Source organism: Xiphophorus maculatus, chromosome 20 (genome assembly GCF_002775205.1).
Source record: "Xiphophorus maculatus strain JP 163 A chromosome 20, X_maculatus-5.0-male, whole genome shotgun sequence".
In the NCBI taxonomy this organism is placed as follows: domain Eukaryota; kingdom Metazoa; phylum Chordata; class Actinopteri; order Cyprinodontiformes; family Poeciliidae; genus Xiphophorus; species Xiphophorus maculatus.
Genome location: NC_036462.1, coordinates 7,407,905 through 7,426,763, shown reverse-complemented (window position 1 = coordinate 7,426,763; position 18,859 = coordinate 7,407,905). Strand labels below are relative to the sequence as shown.

The 18,859-nt window shown below is 36.7% G+C and overlaps 1 protein-coding gene across 3 annotated transcripts in view; it reads right to left on the bottom strand.

Moving 5' to 3' along the window:
* The window catches only part of LOC106699877 (protein FAM19A2-like), a 94,347-nt gene that overhangs the window by 63,920 nt on the left and 11,568 nt on the right, over positions 1-18,859 (bottom strand). Inside the window, exon 2 of one of the 3 annotated variants that reach the window (XM_023324574.1) lies at positions 6,124-6,252. The exons of the other annotated variants lie outside the window; for them this stretch is intronic. The gene's annotated coding sequence lies outside the window, so the exon portion shown is untranslated. The remainder of the gene's footprint in view (positions 1-6,123; positions 6,253-18,859) is intronic. 3 annotated transcript variants of the gene reach the window in all.

Sequence of the window (18,859 nt, the reverse complement as noted above, 5' to 3'; positions counted from 1 at the left end):
TAATATCAAGAGACTGTGGAGGAACAATATGGACAGTGTGGATACTTTTAATTTGAAGTTTCTTATGCCTAACACACAACACAGACCAACCTTCTCTCTTTTTATACACATGATTTAGATTGTGCGCTAATTTACCAGTCAGAGTCTAATGCATTAGCTGCTAGCAGTAGGGTTACAAACCATCTTCAAACATTTGGAGAAGAACTCCAAATGTTATAACGTTTAAGTCTACAAAAAGAATAAAAAATAAATAAATGAAATTTGACCTTGAAAAATTGTTTGGGTTTAACATTTTTGTGTTTCCAAAATGCTTATTTCTATACTTGGTGAGGTACAAAATGGATTGACAGTAACTTTAGTGAACAAACATCATGAAGGCCAAGAAAAACTCTAGATTTAAGGATAGATTTGTAGAGACATTAAAGCAAAGTTAGGTTATAAAACTGCTTCTTAAGCTTCGGAAATGGTTGTTCACTTGAACTGATAAGCTGAGAAAGAAGCGCATCAAAGAGAGAAGTAGCCAACATGCCCAGGGTAAGTCTGGAGGATAGATCCACACATCAGAACAGAAAACCTGTCAGCAGGACAAATAGTGAGATCTCCTGCGGGTGGCATCATGTTTTGGAGAAACATTTCTTCAGCAAGGACAGGGAAGACGGATAGAGAGTTGGTAGGAAAATAGATGGAGTTAAAAATTGGCCAAAAGAAAACTTGTTAGAGACTGCAATAGAGTGAAGACTTAGGCGGACATTCACATTTACCTGCAATCTGACTTATTTTGAGTTGTTCTGCAAAAGAGATGCACAAAACTGGAAGATGCACTCTAAGAAGTACAGGGTTTTCAATATTTTTCAAGACACTGTGTAAAGTTCCACAGCAGCCTGAGATGAACAAACCTATCCTTCTTGCCCAACTCAAATTACTTTCGGTAGTCAGTTGCCTGTAGTTTGTAGTTTTTTTTAACAAAAAGGTTTTGTATCCTTTTCTACTTACATAAACTTCAAATGCCCTGATAAATGCTAGAAATACTTTGATGCAGCACTGCTTTATGCAAAATGTGCACACAGTACAGCTCTGACGGGCCAGGAGAGCAATCATGTCACACCAGTGATTATGTGATTGCGGTGTCAGCCCTGTCGACAGCTGTCCTTGCTATGCCTTAACAAACAGGAAGTAAATATTGCTCTCCACAGGGGGTTGATTAAATTTGTTTAAGTTCTGTCAGGATGTAAAGCCCGCAGCTGCATGTCTGATTACCTGGACTTGGACTAAAAGGCCAGTAGATTAAGAACACTTTGTGACCCAGTACTGAAACAGAAATAATTCAGAAGTGCTGTAATAGTGTAAGCTAATGATGCTTTCTTTCTCTCTTTGATCCATTCTGAGCAAAAATCTTCTTCACGTCACTTGTATTGTGAACGCCTCCTTCAGGTAATTCACTGCTGCAGATCAGATCTTTCCCCAGTGCTCTCTCAAGCAAGACCAACTCCCTTTAAAAGATTTTTCGCACACAAGATAATCTGACAATGAAAGCAGATATTCATGCCCCGGCATAGCATTTTGTGCAAAGATAAAAGCTTTCCTCCCCTCTATCTCACCATTCATCAACACAGAGGAACATCGAGTGAAGGCAAACCCCATTTTCTCTAACCCTCAGAGTATCTGTGCAGCACAGTGTAGAGAGTGTCATTTGTAATAAATAGCCCTGAGATAATTAGAAACATGCTTCTCTTCCTGGAGTAGAACAAGATTGTGAAAAAGTGATGATGAATAAATAAAAAAACAGCTAGCAAAAAAACGAGGGGGGTTATAGCAGGGAGAGTCCTCCTGGCTGAGAAACAGATGCCAAGGGCTGCATTGTTGATAAGTGTTTGGCAGAATGGTGCAGGGCTTTTGCCAATTCATTAACCAGTCCAGTGAGGAGACTTCACACAGTCTGCAGTAGCACTCAAAACACCACCCACTTGTCTTGTCACTCAAGAGCATGTTTGTACAATAACAAGAAGAATTTGATTGAATTTAATGTTTGTTTCTGTTTCAGAATAATTAAAGCTATAAGGAGTAAAGCTCAAAGTGAGTATTACAAAATGTAGGAGCATTCTTCTCATTAGTTTTAAGCTTTATGTTTAAGAGAACTTGCAACCTGCACTAAATGTTCTTGCATTTGGTTCAAAGTTGGATATCTCTGTACTCAAAGTACATGACTTTAAAGAGACAAGATTTGTTCATTACTTCCATTTTTTACACTGAGAGGTAAACTTCAATCCACACATGAAATTTTGTCCACTATAAAAGTGACAGAGTCATGGAGGAAACTAAATATAAAAGTTTTTTAACCCACAAAAAACCTATTGGAAGTTGTTTTTGTCAGTCTATAAATAAGTGAACTCAATTATTTTTAGAGCCATTCTCTTCTTTTTATTTTTAATAGTAAATTATAAGGATGGGCTAGTAAGAGATTTTCACAGTATTGTGAAGTTGAATTCCTCGAAGAAATGTTTTATGCTTTTTGATATTCCAAAGTCAAATAAAAGTCATTTTTGGCCCATTTAGCCTAAAGAATAGAAGCTAGCTAGTAATTATGCAAACCTTGAAGTAGATGAAGTAGAGTGTTATATACACATCACCTGTTATGCTTAAATCCATTAAGCATTCAAATTTATTTAGCTTACAGTTAAAAAATTTTCCTAGAAAATGTCAAAATACTAACTTATCTAATAAATGTGCATACAGAGTATACAGAAAAGCCCTGGAACTCTAAAAACCTTGTCTCAGCTGCTTAATTAGCTGGGTTATCTGCTCCAGTAGAGCCTGTGGTAAGCTGCTTAACATATATCCTTCTTGTGCATTGCCAGCTGTAGATTTAAAACAGCGTTTCCTTGATAAGAGTGAAAATAGAATGGAGAAATATAACACCAGCAGCGCACAGCAACAGATGGAGAGGGGCAGTGTTGTGTTGTTTTGCTTCACATAGCTGGATTAAACTTTTCTCACTTCATTACTTTCTCTGGCATCTCCTCAAATAGACAGTAATGGTAGAGTGGAAAATTAAAACCACAACAAAAACTTGTTACACTTTTACACTGGTAATCAAGCCATTCAAAGTAGAAATACACTGGGCATTTTTGGATATTCCAGACAACAAATATCTGATTCAAAATGCTTTACTAATGTTATTAGTATTTTTGGTAGTTGAGGATGGCAATAAAAACCATGCTTTTTTTTAGTTTATGCCATTAATATAAGAAAACAGAATCATTTTATTAACGCAGCATCAACTTTTAATATCTTTTGGCTTCTAAATGATTCAGTTATACAGTACATGACAACCTTTGTCTGCACACTGTGCAAGACGCGTGCAGTCATTTTCTTTCCCTCTGTAAGACTGAATAAGACCTTATTGAGGTAAATGGGTTCAGTAACTGCCAACTTGCTAAACAATAAGCAGAAATGGGCTTTAAAAGCTGGATGGGGCTGATTTATAACTGAAGGCAGCATCTTTCTCATGTTCATGTTGCATTCACATTGTCATTTGACAAACCTTACCAAAGGGTGGAATACATCACCGCCCAAACTGCTGCTTTGAGCTGTCAAGTTGTTGGACAGATTGATCCCACCTCACTTAAATGCAACATAAGCCACAGGCACACTGACAAAGCGGGGAGAGACAGTCTTCACTGACTGACATGAACAGAAAAGGAAAGAAGCTGACACTAATAAAGGAATCAATAGTCACCATTTTGAATGAAGAATCTGGTTCTCTGGTCTAATAGATGTTAATGATGGCTGGCTCTGTTAACAGTCAGCTTAGATCTTCAGAGCCTGTAGAACTGCAGCTTAAACTCTCAACATTCAGATGTCGGTCATTAACATATCTGTGGATCTTCTGCTTAGCCTTATATAGGGCTAGAGCTTTAAAGCTTTAATGCTGAATAATTAATTGCAGAAAAAAGCTAATGCATTTGATCAAATTGTGGAAAGTTATGACCGGGTTGTGTGATGACGCAGCGCTGGATAAGCAGAGTTAAAAGTTCACTGAAGAATGCTTTTAAGAGCCAACTTCACAGATGACTGTTACTCCTGAGGTACAATATGTAAAATCTAAAGCCAGATTATAGCTGTGGCAGAATGAGTCTTTGAAAAAAAAGTGTTGCTATGTCAACATTTTGAAATAGAAACCTTCAGGTTTGCTTGCTACAAGAAGTCTTAAATCAAACTGCATCTGAATCTAGTTGGCTGAATCATTGCATGAAACCAAACTCACACAGTTTCAGTTTCCAATAACTCAAGGCAGAAATTGTTGTGCATCATCGCAATCCAAATTTGATCTTTGTTAAATTATTTAGTCATTGCCAAAAATTCATTTGAACTGGAAAATCGTGTTTGTTGATTCAAATATTGGTATTTAATAAACATGCAATTAGCAGACATTGTTCACAAAGCCTCTAATTACAATATCATTTTGAATTGCATCCCATTGAAGTTTCTTTATGATAGAAAATTAGGCAGAAATCTGTCACAAGCTAATCAAATAATGTTTTTTTCTTTTTATTACAATTCTTAAAATGAAGTGCCCAAACATTTTTATACCCTTTCAATTATCATTTTTTATAGTGTCTTATTAAACTGATCTCAGATTTTAAGGTAAACATAAAATGGGAACTAAAAGTCAACACAATGATTGAGATACATATCTACAATGTGAAACATCTGACTATGTTCTTTTGAGAAATATTTTTATCTTCATATTTTATAATTAACAGGTCTTAGTATTCATCCAACTCAGGTTGACTTGTTTTGATACTTTTAAGTAATTTCTGGTTTTGAAATTGTTTGTTTGGAAGATATTGATCATGAAAGCAAATATGCTTTCACTTATTCCAACTTTGCCTGACTCAAACAATATCAGAAAGTAACTTTTTAGTGCTGATGTCTAAGCTGCTCAACACTTCATACTGTATACTGTAGTTCAGCACTTCTGGGTTGCTTTTTGGAAAACACACAACTATCCAGGTTATCACGGACTTCTCCTGTAACTTATGGATGACCAAAGGGAGCTCAGAGGAGGCTCAACTTTGCAGTTTTCTGACAAAAAAAAAAAAAAAACGTTTTGAAAGAGGCCAGAGAAAACACATGCATAAAGGGAGACACCATGCCAGCTCGATGCAGAAAGGCCTCGGGTGGGATTTGAACCCAGGAACTTGCTGAAAGGCAACAGTAGTGACTACTACAGCAACAAATCAACTTGCTGTTTCCACAATTTTTGGGGAGGTTTTTTGCACAAAAAAACCTTATTCTGATTCATTCTGACTCTGTGGTTTATTTATTTACACACTGCAAAAACACAAACTCTTACCAAGTAATTTTGGTCTAGTCTCTAGTGCAAATACTTGAAATAAGACAACGCTAACTTACAAGGAGCTTTTCAGGAAAAGATACAGGAGATTGTTTTAAGTCAATAATTCCTTAATATTGATTAAATAGTATTAGTTCCATTGGCAGATTAATTCACTAAAAATGTTGGGAAAATATCTTGTTATAAGTGACATTATCTACTGATGAAACAAATACTTTTCTTCAATATTAAGGAATTACTGACTTAAAACAAGCTCTTATAGCTTGTTGAAAAGTTACTTATGAGTTAATTTTGTCTAATTTCAAGTGTACTAAGATATTTGCAATAGAAACTAAACCAAAAGTACTTGGTAAGAGTTTGTGTTTTTGCAGTGCAGCCAAAGACATCTATTGCTGCCTGGTGAATGCAAGGACTGATTTTGGCCTAGACATTAAGACTCAAAGCCCCTTTTATTAAACAAATGTAATCCAAATTATACAACATAAAACAAAAAGAAGAAGAGGACATAACTGAAGTTTCATCTTATTCTCCAGACTTTATCAAAGGAGACTGCAAAGTTATTTTCTTCTTTCCTTAAAATGCTTGGCTTCCACATTAAGAATGGGTCTTTGGGAAGTTTTATTTAGTCTCTTTAATCGGAAAAACACCAAGCAATCTCATGTTATCCCTTCGCCCTTCATCTTATCTGTGGTACTGAAACTCTTAGCTCCTATCTGGCATAAAGTCGACCTTGTTGGCCAAATCCAGCCTTAAAGTTTGCTACCCACCTCTGAGATGAGCACCAGTGAACAGTAAACACACTGTACCAAAGACGAGAGCAGCATGTGTGTCGCCTCTCAGTGAAACCGGGGATGGAGAATCTGGAGTGGTGATTCTGAAGAGGGCTCGGAGGGAGGCTGAGGGACCAGAGAGGGAGTGAAGAGTCGTGTGAAGTGAGGCAGAAAATGAAGAATTTAACAGAGACAGGAAGAGGGAGTCGATGAGGAAGGCACAACTTCAAGGTATCTAATGGATGAAGGGGTGTAGGTATCAGCAGAGCAAAAAAAAAAGGTGAGTTAAGAAAGAAAAAGTGAAAATATTGTGAGACAAACTTAACAAACAACAAGAAATTATAGAGACGGAATAAAGAGAATATTACAGAAAAAAACAAGGCAATAAGAGCAATAGCAGCTGAGAAACAAACAGCGGGAGCTCAATTATCCGCAGTTCCCGCTGCTTCTCCCTCCGTCTGTGATTGGACAGCGTGTATCCATCACTTCATACAGCAGACTAATTAATGTTTATTCTGTGAAGTAAATTCAAACAACGTATAATTCTCCATCATTATTACACACAAAATTCCAAGCTGTTTGTGCATTGTAAACATTTGATTAAAATTAATCGAGCAGTGGGGAGTGCTGTCAGAACAAGCGGTGTAAGCAGAAATCACATGTTTCGGAGTGATTGTTCGCAAACTCCGCTCACAGCCCCACAGAGAGATGATGTCATTGCAAGCTAATAATAACAGTAATTCAGCACACTTTCTCCACCGCTCGCACCCGGCTCCCTCCTTGATTTTTCTCCAGTGTTTGCAAAGCTAGTGCAAACAAGCGCCTCAGATGCTCAGAAAGGCACAAAGTTAGATTCTAAATGGCAGTGGATACACAGTATGCACCTAAGGCTGACAGATCAATAGAGCTTTAGGATATTTTAAGAAAATGACTGAGGAGGTATGCAGACAGCCCAGAGCTGCGCCGCGACCTGGGCTCTGTGTGTATTTACAGTGCTATTCCTGGGGGAAAGGCAAAGAGCAGCAAAGCTCAAACAGAGCCACAGAGTCATTATTTTTAGTCATGTTTGCTGTGGGCTCGTTCAAACGCCCTCTCTCCACACCGGGAAAAAAGAGCTGCAGCATGAGAGGAGAACTGGAACAAAGCCCGAGGACAGCGAGCATGGGCAAACACATCATTACAGAATCAGATACAGTCGTAATTATAATCCCTCACTTTTATTTGTTGTACATGGGAGAAGTCATTTTAGAACTGCGTCCATTCCGGAAGAAGCAATGGTTTGTAAATCGCGTGCTGTAATGCAAACGTTAGACGGAAATGTTTTCCACGTCGAGCCGGAGTGGATTCTTTTGTTCTCGCAGAGTTTCACAAGTCATTGTGAAGAGATCCAAAAATGTGTTCCTGAGAGATTCCAGCATTAACAGCATTTCATCATTACAGCAGTTTTTACACCCACGTGTGTGTACATAGACGGTGATGGTGTGTGGATGTGCATGACTCCATTTCCCTGCGTGTTCGTGTGTGTCGCCTCTGAAGCACCTGAGAGAAGCTTGTCCCTGTAGCACTAATACGGCACAAAGATGACATCTATGATCTATCACACTCAGCCACCTGCTTCCCCAAAAAATGCCATTTAAATGCCACATCTGCTCCAGTACAGCCCCACTCTAACCACCCAAAACCCACACAGCTCAACCGAACACCCGAATCTAGCATCCACAGACTTTTTATATACATGTCCGCTCACGCATACACAAGGGAAGAGCTAATGAATGCTGACGTTTTTTGGGAAAAGGATATATATATAGATAGATCTTTACAGTAACCCTTGTGCTTGTGGAGCCAAGTGATTCATATGCAGCTGTCAGGAGTTTTAGAAATGGTTGAGGATAACTTCAGAGGTCACCCTGGCTGCACTCAGCGAGAACCAAAAGCCCACTGGTCACAGAGTGCGTGAAGTCCAACAAAATCTGACCAGCTGTCTGAGTTTTGTTGGCTCACCGTGTGAACTGGGCTGGAGTTGGTTAGGCAAGAAATTACTGTGCTGAACTGCAAGAACAGGAAACAGAATGCCACAACCTCAACTTTAAAGGGACCTATAATACTTTCTTTTAAACAAGCTACAGGATAAATACAGTATGTGGGCAATTCAAAAAAAAATTCACAAAATCACCCTCTTATAATTAGATTTTACCAAATTACTTTCAGAATAAGCTGTTTTAGGACTTCTGTCACTTTCGTGCAAATAAGCTGTTGTTGGTCACACCCCTCTTTATCTCTAATCTCTAAGTTTACACTTGCAGTTTATACATGTCAAAATGGCCGAAAACAAATGCTTAATGGTACATATTCAATCCTGAGTCAAACCCAAAAGTGTAAGAGGATGTGTGTAGTAACATGATGTTCATTGTAACCAACAAAAAAACTCTTGTCTTTTGCAGCAGCTATTGTTCAGCACATTCAGAGGTAATGAAGAGGACGGCACCCGATTAGGTTTCTATGCGAGAGGCTGGGCTCGGCTGGGGTTGCTTGATGAGGGACAGTGCCCGCTAATTTTGATATCAGTATTGGAAGCTTTTTGAATCGATTCGTTTTTTCAGACGCCAAAAAACATTAACTTATTGGCAGAAAAAGTCTGGATGTTTTTTTAAAGCAATTGGACTGTTTCTGGAACAGTTCAGATGGAAGCAAATTTAACATAAAAGGTTTCCTTTAACATTTTTTTGTTTGCTTTGTACAAAGCTGAACCCTCAATACACTCAAATGAGATGATGCAGCTGAGTGCTTACTTTTAGATAAGATTTACTAACATTGAAAAAGGTACTGTGACTAATAAAGCTTCTCGTCCAAACATTTATTTGTCCTATTGTCATTTTCTACTGAAAGAAGTAGACTTTGTGTGATTCTCCAGTATTCACTACAAGGAAATCCTATAAGCTCTAATGACTGCAAAGCCTCTGAAAAGCAGTTTGCTCCTCGGATGAGAAGGAAAACATCTAAAAAAAAAAACAACAACAACTAAATGAAGGCCAGTTGCCTTCTAAGCAAAGTAAGGAGCAATTTAAATGTTAAGATAAAGTAGTTGTTATCCTTTCCATGCCTCCCTCCATGGGGTTGCCACAGCACGACAGCATCCCCCATTTCCAGGAAGTTACGGGATTCAAACTGGGAACCACAGACTCCTACTCCACCACCCAAGCCACTGCAGCCTCCAAATGTTAAGATGATGAAACATTTTTAGAAGAAATTAGGATTCATATCATTTTCATACATTACATACCCATCAACTCTGAAGATTGAGTCATTTGCATTGTTACATGTTTAAAATGAGTAGATCGAATAAAGACTCAACAGTATTCCACATTGTTCCAGTCGCCCTAAATCACTATGATATGAATTATCAAGAAGGGAATTCATTTTCTGAAGCATTCCTGTATTGTCATAACTCTTGCCATCATTTTCCTCAATGTTTTCCCACACCTATTGATTTTCAGCACCTTGATATTCTTATCAATACATTTTGGAGCAACTGTTGCATTTCTGAATATTTTCTGAAGAAGAAAAGTGTTATTTACAGGCATAATCATTTAAACTGTGAAATAATTATGTCTAATTTTAGCTGCCAAGCCATGTCAACATTGTTTAACAAAAACAGTGGTGTGATACTTTTGTTGAAATACATCTCCATAAAATTACAGAGCAGGACATTTTCCAAACCCCAAAAGAATATGCTGGGATTCAATTTCTGGTTGATTTAAATGTAAATTTGAAAGAAATCCTGTTTGTGTGTTTCAGTGTTATTACTGTTGAACTTTATCAGCGAGTGGTGAAATCACTTTTTGACCCTATTTGTTGTGCATGGAAGGCTGGCTTCGGTATAGAGCAACAGAGGAGGCTGTGTGGGTTGTTTTAATGAACTCTGTGCTTCAGAGTGATGGATAGGCGTATCTGAGCGTTGTGTCTGCTCCACCCCTTCAAAGAGCTCAACTATCAGGCTTGAAAGCAGAGTCCTGAGCTAACCCACATAAATACAAAGACGCAAACATTCATGTATGCTATTAGAGAACACATATGTGCATCCACATAAAAACAAAATGCATTTAATCACTGCCCTGGGACTTCATGGGGAAAAAAGAACGCCTGCATAATGAAAGGGCAAACATACATCACACAGAACCAACAAGCTATGTAAGGACAGTTAGAAACAAAAAGATCAGTAGTCAGTTTTGTTTGGAGTAAAACATTTTAATTATGGATATTTTTCCTGAATCTTGACTGCTGAAACGGCTCATATAATTACTTATTCGATTATCTTACTAAAAACAAAATCTGCGAGAAAAATGTCTCAATAACTTTTAAAAGGGTTTAGATAAGCTAGCATAATGCAAGTCATCTGGTAATTATTTAGCTTCAGCAAATAACATAAAAAGGTTTTAACATAACATAACATGAAATCATAATATGCAACAGCCTTAAATCAAAGGCAGCTGGACCTTCACTCAGTTTTTTCTGAAGACGTTTTGAAATCCATCCAGGAGTTTTTTTTTGAAAACTTTTGTTTTGGTTGAGCATTCCCAGTCACATATAAAACAACAATCATGTTGTCCCTCACCTGTATGAGTCCTTTATTTAGAGTGGGTTTTGTGCTTGGTCACTTGAATCATAATGAGTCTGCTTATGTAATTTTTATTTTTTAGTTTTTTTTGGAATGAGTTTCAAAACAAGGTTGTAGATGCTTGAATTCTTAAACTGCATCCATCGCCCTCAGTTCAGTGTTGCTTTTCCCTTTTTGACAAAGATGGGTTGCTTCACCCCTCTTTCAGACCATCTGCTCTCTCTGTTAAGAACCTGGACAGAAAGAAAGACCCAACTGAGCCAGGTGAGAGGCGAGTAGGCCGTCGCTTTATATCGAAGGAGGATGGGCCTCCAGAATTGACAAAGACTCCTTGATTGACTAAATTTAAGATACATAGATAACAAACTGAGAGTGTGTTAAAGTGAAAGTTCTTTTTTGTTCACAAGTTTCTTGCTCTAATGTTATTTTCTATCTGCTGAGCCTGCAGTTCTATTTGAAGGTCAAGTAAATATGAACTAAACATTACATACTGTCACTGGAACTACTGTACTTTGAAATGTTTTGACGCACATGCATTACTAATATTTATTAGTAAATATTAGATTCAAAAGATTTATGGTTGAAAATTTTTAATTAGAAAATGTTTCTTTCTCAGCCTGAATTTGTTTGTCACAATATTATTAATTTTTAATATTGTTTTATTTTTTTTAAATTACAGATTTTGCACACAACATGATATTTTTAAATGTTTTTACAAATTAAATCAGATATTATATCCACAGTTACTCTGTACTTGAGTAACCATTTTACCAAATACCTTTTTACTTTTTGGATAACTACTTTTTACCTGCAGCTTGAGGAAAGATATATTGAAGAAGTGCTACTTGTTCTTGTTGACAGATTTTGGCTACTCTGTCCACCTTTAATGAAGAGTATTTACAAAAAAGTTTTCAAGTCTTCAGATTCGCAACTTTAGATCTGGACTTTATGGGATCTCTCCAGCACATGAACTGGTATTGATCTAAAGCAGAGATTTAGCGCTGGCTGTATATTTAAGGTCCTTATTCTGCAGAAAATGTATCATTTTACCCCAGTCTTAATTATTTTGTAGTCTCTACCAGGCTTTTGTTTCATGATTAACCTGAATTTAGTTCTATCCATCTTCCCATCAACTACTTTGTTTTCATTTGGTTTCTCTTTTTGGCTGGCTTTCCAATAACACAATAATACAACTGATAAATTCATCAGTTATAATAAACTTTAAGTGATGAACTTTTGTCACATGGACAATAACAAGTCATTTTCATTGAAAGAGCCAATGAATACTGATCAAATCAATGTCTCTGTCCATGGTACTGAATGTTCAGAGTTAGACAAAACCTATTTCCCTGCTTAATCCTTGATATGCACATTTTCTATAAGGATATCATAAATGGTAAATGTTCTGCATCAATATAAGATTTATTAAACACAAATAAATAACACATAATATTTTTAAAAAGCACTTTTTTCATGCAGGGTGCCTTATTGAGTTCTAATCAGACTGTTACGTGTCGTATGAGTGATTTCAATGAGTAATTTCTTTCAAAACTTAGGATACATATGTAACTGTGAGTAATAAGAGCACTATGCTATTAAAGTTGTTGAAATTATTTGATGAAAGACTATTGGTCACACTTTTAATGCCCATGATAGCTTAAAAAAAGTATTTTTGCTTCTATAAAATGTCCAGAAACAAAGCAAATGTTCTCAACAGATAAATGAAAAACAGTGCAGAAGGCTGCTAAATTAATGCTGAGTGTGGATAAGGTCGGCTCAGCGGTACAAGCTTATGTGTGGGAACAAAGTTGTCCACTTATGACTGCAATAACAGATTGAGTCTTCACAAAAATGACCTTTCGGATTTAATGCAAGTCTAAATGAAAATGTAATTCAGTCTAAATGTTTGGGTCAAATGAAAAAAGCAAAACATATGACATGCAAAGGGAGTTCACAGAATGCGGAGGGGATTTAAACCAGATTGCATCTAGAGAGTTCAGACAGGAAATCCATAGCATTTCCCCAAATAGTCTCAAAGAGAAACTGTAAAGATGTAATTGATCTTTGAACTTCAATGAGGTAAAGTTAAAAATAATAATAGTAATAATTGGGTAATAAATTAGAGAAATATCATGCCAATGTTGTAGGAAAGAACAGTTTCTGCCTAGTAGCTTCATTTGAAAAAATATGGATAAAACTTGAGCGCTTTAAAGCAGCAAGCAGGAATCTTAGTGTCTGATGTTGGGACTGCATAGTGTTTTATAACAGAAGACTTTCTGACAGGAAAAGCTGAATTGATTAACCTTTATTTATCCATGGCACACTTGAAATGCAGGTTGTGCTTTGTTCAGTCATGTTGCATTGCATTTACACCAAAATGCCTGCAGGGGAGGATGAGCGGAAAGCGCACAGACCACCAACCCTGCCGAGAGTTATTTTTCCTTCTTCTTTTTCCCAACAGATGGAAGAGACAGCTTCTGTAACATATCACAGTTTATTAGCAGAGAGCCAGGCCCGTTCCATTTCTCTCCCGTTTTCAGAGAACGTTATTCTTCTCTTCACAGCAGGCAGAACGACACGCCGACACATTCTTCCACTGCTTTTTTTGGGGGGGAGAAAATGTTCTGCAGCTGAGTCTTTCCAGCCTTCATTTCCAGAGCTATAAGGGGAAATGCTTTTCACAATCTTGAGTGATTCTGTAATGCAAATGTCCAAATCCATGTCTAATTCTCCAGTCCTAGTGGTCCCTGAGGGGCCTTCGGGCCAAGATATGCTATATCTTACAACAGAATTATTGCCTGTCAAGTCTCACACCATTAATTCTGTGAAGCCTCTACAAACTGTTCACTGTCAAGCTATCAAATCCCTCCTCTGACCCCCACCTTCCTGTGCCTTCCTTTCACATCTTATAGCCCTCATTTGAAGATAATAGGCCATACAAGGGTAGAAGTGTTCTTTTTAATTATGCCAAACATTATGAGGTTTGAGTTCTTCCTCGATGCTAATAGATAGATGGCAGCTGCACATCTTTGCATAAAAAGCGCTTTACTGCTCCTCCATTTGGTTAGTGTTGTTGATGGCTTGCAGCTGATCTTTGCACACCTCATTTGACTGGAGAATTAGAGGCTGGGAGGCTCCGGTGGTGAGACCTGTGAGCGTAATGAAGTTCTGACATCTGATTAGAGAGTAAATGTCAGAACTCACACAGGAAATGACAGGAATGAAAGATGAAGTAAACATTGAATTAATTTGAACATTCAGAGATCCTGAGAAAGTTGATTTTATGTCAGACGGTCTAACTCAGAAATTAAATTAAAAGCTACAGCATTTATTAGATTCAAAATGAACATCAAAATAAGTGATGACAGTTAAACTACTTTGAATCACTAGAAGTCTATCTTTATGCAAAACTAAGTGTTTCGCAAGATTGCATTCAAGTGAATCTAAGTTTCACTTTTTTGGCCTTTGAACTGAACAATGCTGTTTTATACATGTTGAAGGTTAACTAAGTGCAGTCCTCCCTGTTGGTTCTATACAGCGCTCTATTCAGGAGTGAAAACAAGATTAAATCTGAGCAACCTTTAGGACAAACTTCAGCTTCTTCCCTTCAATTCAAGACCTTCAATTTTGTTTGTGTCTGTTTCTGTGAGTGGATATCAGGTATTGTGCACATTTATCTGAGGATAAATTATTGATAATAGGGATGCCACACTCCTCTTGTTGAAGTTAACAATATAAACTGAAGGCTCACATCCACAATATAAAACACATAGATTGTGCCCTGTTTATGTTGTTTTTGTGCAGAAGCTTACTGCAGGCAGGGAGTGACTTTAGTTGGGTTTACAGGTATAACGGGCCAGCAAAGAACTGAATCTATGGCTTTATGCATTCTGTCTCTTTTAAAGCTCGGCACACACTGTAGGGTTTCAAAAAACGTGCAGCATTTGAACATCTCACTCAACAGAATAGTAATTCCTGTCACACTGCTTAAAAGAAGATGCCACACTGTACAACTTCCTGGTGAAACACAATCACATGCAACAGATCTGATCAATGTATCAGTTCTCCAATAAATGGGCAGGAAGTTACAGGTCTTAATGCACTTAATAGAAGAGTCAGATGCTGAAAAGAAGGAGAAGAAATGAAAACAGACAGCAATAGAAGTACTCATGGGTGACCAAAAGAATTGAAAAAAATGTTTGTAAAGTTTTTGTATCACTGATAATCACACGGTGTGAACAGAACTTATCTTTATGACCATCGTAAAAAGAAGTTTAGCCAGAATGTCACCATCAGGATTTCAAACTCACTTTGCTTCCTGTCACCTTATTGCAGGAAATGAGAGCAGCTTTATTGGGATTTAGGGAGTTTATGAGAACAAGGAGAATAGAAGGGAATTAAGTGAATGAATAGCTGCCAAATGCCAGGCTGCAAATGCTATGCAACAACATATCAACTTGGCAATTTTCACTATTACTTAGATATTTTTAATTACTTTGTTTTATACATTATATAATTGTAATTTTCTATAAAAGCTTCCAAAACATAAGTGATAAACTGCTGTTGATTCTATAGATGTTTTAATTTAGGTCTTTGGATACTGTAACACTTAGACACAAATGGAATAAGCCTTTGTAAATGCAGTTAATGTGTCAACACCTCCCGATTACCTAGCAGTCCACTTATACAAAACTCATTTTCAGCATTGTAATCATTTCTTTTGAGCTCACTCTCAACTGCTCATCCATTCATCCTTCTACCCTTCATCCTTTTATCCAAACTTCCTTTATCCCCCATCCATCACCTCCAGCTTCTTCATCCTTCTCACCTTCATTCTTATACCCATCCTGCCTGCCTCTGTCCAATTTCTATACCTTTCTATACCTCTTTACAGTCATCCTTCATCCCTCATCCTACTTTTGACATCCCACTCCTTTGTAGCAGTTGGGGTCCCTGATCAGCTTGAGGAATCCTTTTCTTCACAATAACCCATGCTCTAAGTTACAATTAAGTAATTCTCTTCTCCCGCAACATCCACCTCTTCTCCCTTCAACAAATCGCTAAACCTACGTCATTGAGGGTCAAAAATGGTATTAAATGTACCTTAGTAACAGCATTTCCTCTATTTGTTTTTAGTTTTTTTACATAAATTGAACACTGGAATGAATATTTGTTTTCATTTTTTATTCAAATCACTAAAGAGTTGGTGGTATATGTGTTAAAATTCCATGCATGATTCATACACAGTAATGTGATGCTTATCACAGTCGCAGTGTGATTAACAGAGCAGATCTACAATTTAAATCTGAAGTGAACATTATGTTTGTTCACGTCATTATTTTTGCAGATACTCCACCTTCTTCACTTTGTACAAAAGCATACTGTATGTGTTAATGATTAACTACAAAAGAGAAAGAGTGAGCAATTTATGTTGGCTCTGACAATATGTCCGAGGTGTAAAGCTGGGATCATATGTAGCCTTCCTGGACTTCTCAAAACAATAGTTTTAAGAAGGGAACAGAAAATACTTGAATATCATGCCAAAGATTATTTCAAACTTTTCACCAAAATATTATCGTCTCCTGAGCCTAAGTTGGGATGAAACAGAACAATACAGGTACAGGTTTCAGCAAATCAATAACACTCACAGAGCTCATTAATTACAGCTGCTTTGCAGAGGTGTACAGGATTTTAAAATTACCCCTGTGCTCCTAACAGAGTCCCCAAACCCCAGAGAAGACATATTTATTTTCTTCTCTTTAATTCTGTATTTTCTTCCCAGTTCGCTTACTTGCAACTTTGTCAGCGAATGTGGGAGACAAAATAATTGCCTCTATATTTCCTGAATTGATTTCCTGCACAGCTCTAATACAGTGGTCAGGTTGGGCACTCAGGCATTCATGACAGCCCCCAGTATTGAAAGGCTTTTTATTTCAAGACAAAAAGAAGTACTTAGAAGACTCAATACTTAATTTTCTACAACTAGTTATCAAGGTCAAGTGTTAACAGTGAAAACAAAAATATCTTTCGAAGCTTCAATTTTTGCACATTTTTTGTATGTAAAACCACATGACCGGTTTTGAAAAATAAAACCATAGTTCACTCAGAAACACAAACAAAAGGAAACTTTATTGTCACTCTTTGGACTGTTTGTTAGTTTGTCTATTTGCAAAACTGTTTCTTAAAGGCCAGTCAAAATGTAACAAATTATCAAGAAACACAAGTACAAATTACCGTCAGAACTCTAAATTGACCCATATTTTAAATATTAGCAAAAGCAGCATTGAAATTATTTTTAAAATAATTTCTCATTTATCTTTATCATATAAATAAGTCAATTATTTAATTTAGTGACAAGGAAACAACTTCAGATTTATTTTACAAGAGCAGATTAGAAGTAAATGTTTACATATAAAAATAAGTTTTACAGCTCATGTTGTTGTGTTTTTATCCAAGACCTTGAATTCCACATAGTACTCAAATAATGGATTTTCTTAAAAAGAAGACAACAATTATGACTCAAATAAATATCTGCCTACATATTATCTTTTTAATATATATATATATATATCAACTTTAGTATTAACTTTAGTTTTCAGATCAACAGACTAAGCCGTTGTTCATCCATGCATTCGTTCTAAGCAATTAACCTATTGATTCTGTGGTTTTCTCCACACGGTCATGACCTGCATCTTCATGGTTCAAAAAATGGGTTTCCTTTTGCATATTTTCAGCATATGAAATTGCTGAACAGACATAAATAACTTCCAATTAGATTCAGGTCAATTTTGAAGATAAATACACCAGTTCATAGCGAGCAGCCTGCAACCAATCCCACTGCACAAACCAAAGAGCCATGAGCAAAAGAAACTCTTAATACCTAGAAAAGGTCACCTTCCCATAATAAAATGTCTTATAAAAGTGGAAAGAACTTCTAGATGTTGTTTTGTTTACATACAAGCTGACTACGACAGTAGAAGCACAACTAGCTGCAACAGGAGCTGTGAAAATAAGCTTGAAATTTCCATGATCGTCCTATCATTATATTTATTGAAGTTTTCCAAGTTGCCACTTTTAGCAAACACACATGTTTTCAGCAGATTTCAATACATCTGTTAAAATTTTTGATTTTTTATTAGTGATTATTAAAGTCTGTAATAACGGTTCCTCCGATGATGAGTGACATAAACATGTCAGTACAAAAATAACATGCAACACTGCAAACATTGTTTTAGCCTTTCTTGGTCCTCTGGTTTTATATTGGCAAACGTTTGTATCTTTCTTTTCAGTAGTGCCTCTTTTCTCTGGATTAAAAAAAATAAAAATTCACACTTACTTGCCATGTCGCTCTAAATCTACAGCAATACGAGCAGAACAAATTTATATTGGGTAAACTGTTGCCACCTGAGTGCTTTTATCACAGTATGACACATTTAAAAAAAAAGAATTATTTTTACAAAAACACTTTGTAAAAAAAAATCTAACAGCTCCAACATATCACACCCGTTTTACCGCAGAAAGATAACCATAATAATTATATGTGCACACTCCAAAATATAGATGCGGCTTTTATAAATTTTATAAAGCAGATGTTTCAACAGGCTTGACCGCAAAATCTTCTGGGAGTGCAGCAGCATAACAGCAAGTGAATGTAGGTGAGACAGATTTTTAAGTAAAACAGCATATTGTGATTCTTTCATACACATGTTGGCCAAATGAAAAATCTAATTCAATGCTGAGATCAAAATTAATAAAAACTTCAAATTATATTAACATTGTGCACAGAATTAACCAAGTATAAGTGAAAAATGAGAAAACATTTTCAAATGAGCATCAAATTGGAATTTGAAACTCACTGGGGGCGATGCACAAAGCTACTTTGCAGATTTTAAATCTTAGCAGACCTGAGTTGACACATGCCTGGAATTCATGAACCAGATGCAAAAGCGGAATGGCTCCTAAAATAGAGCTAACAAGCAAGTATTGTTGCTGCTCTGACACAGTTTGACTGCATTTAATTGAGGTTTTTCCCCTTCTGCTCAAAGCTGGTGGTAATTGTGGTGCAGAAGAAGAAAAATGGAAACCAGAGACATAGAACATTGCTTGCTTTACAGAGAA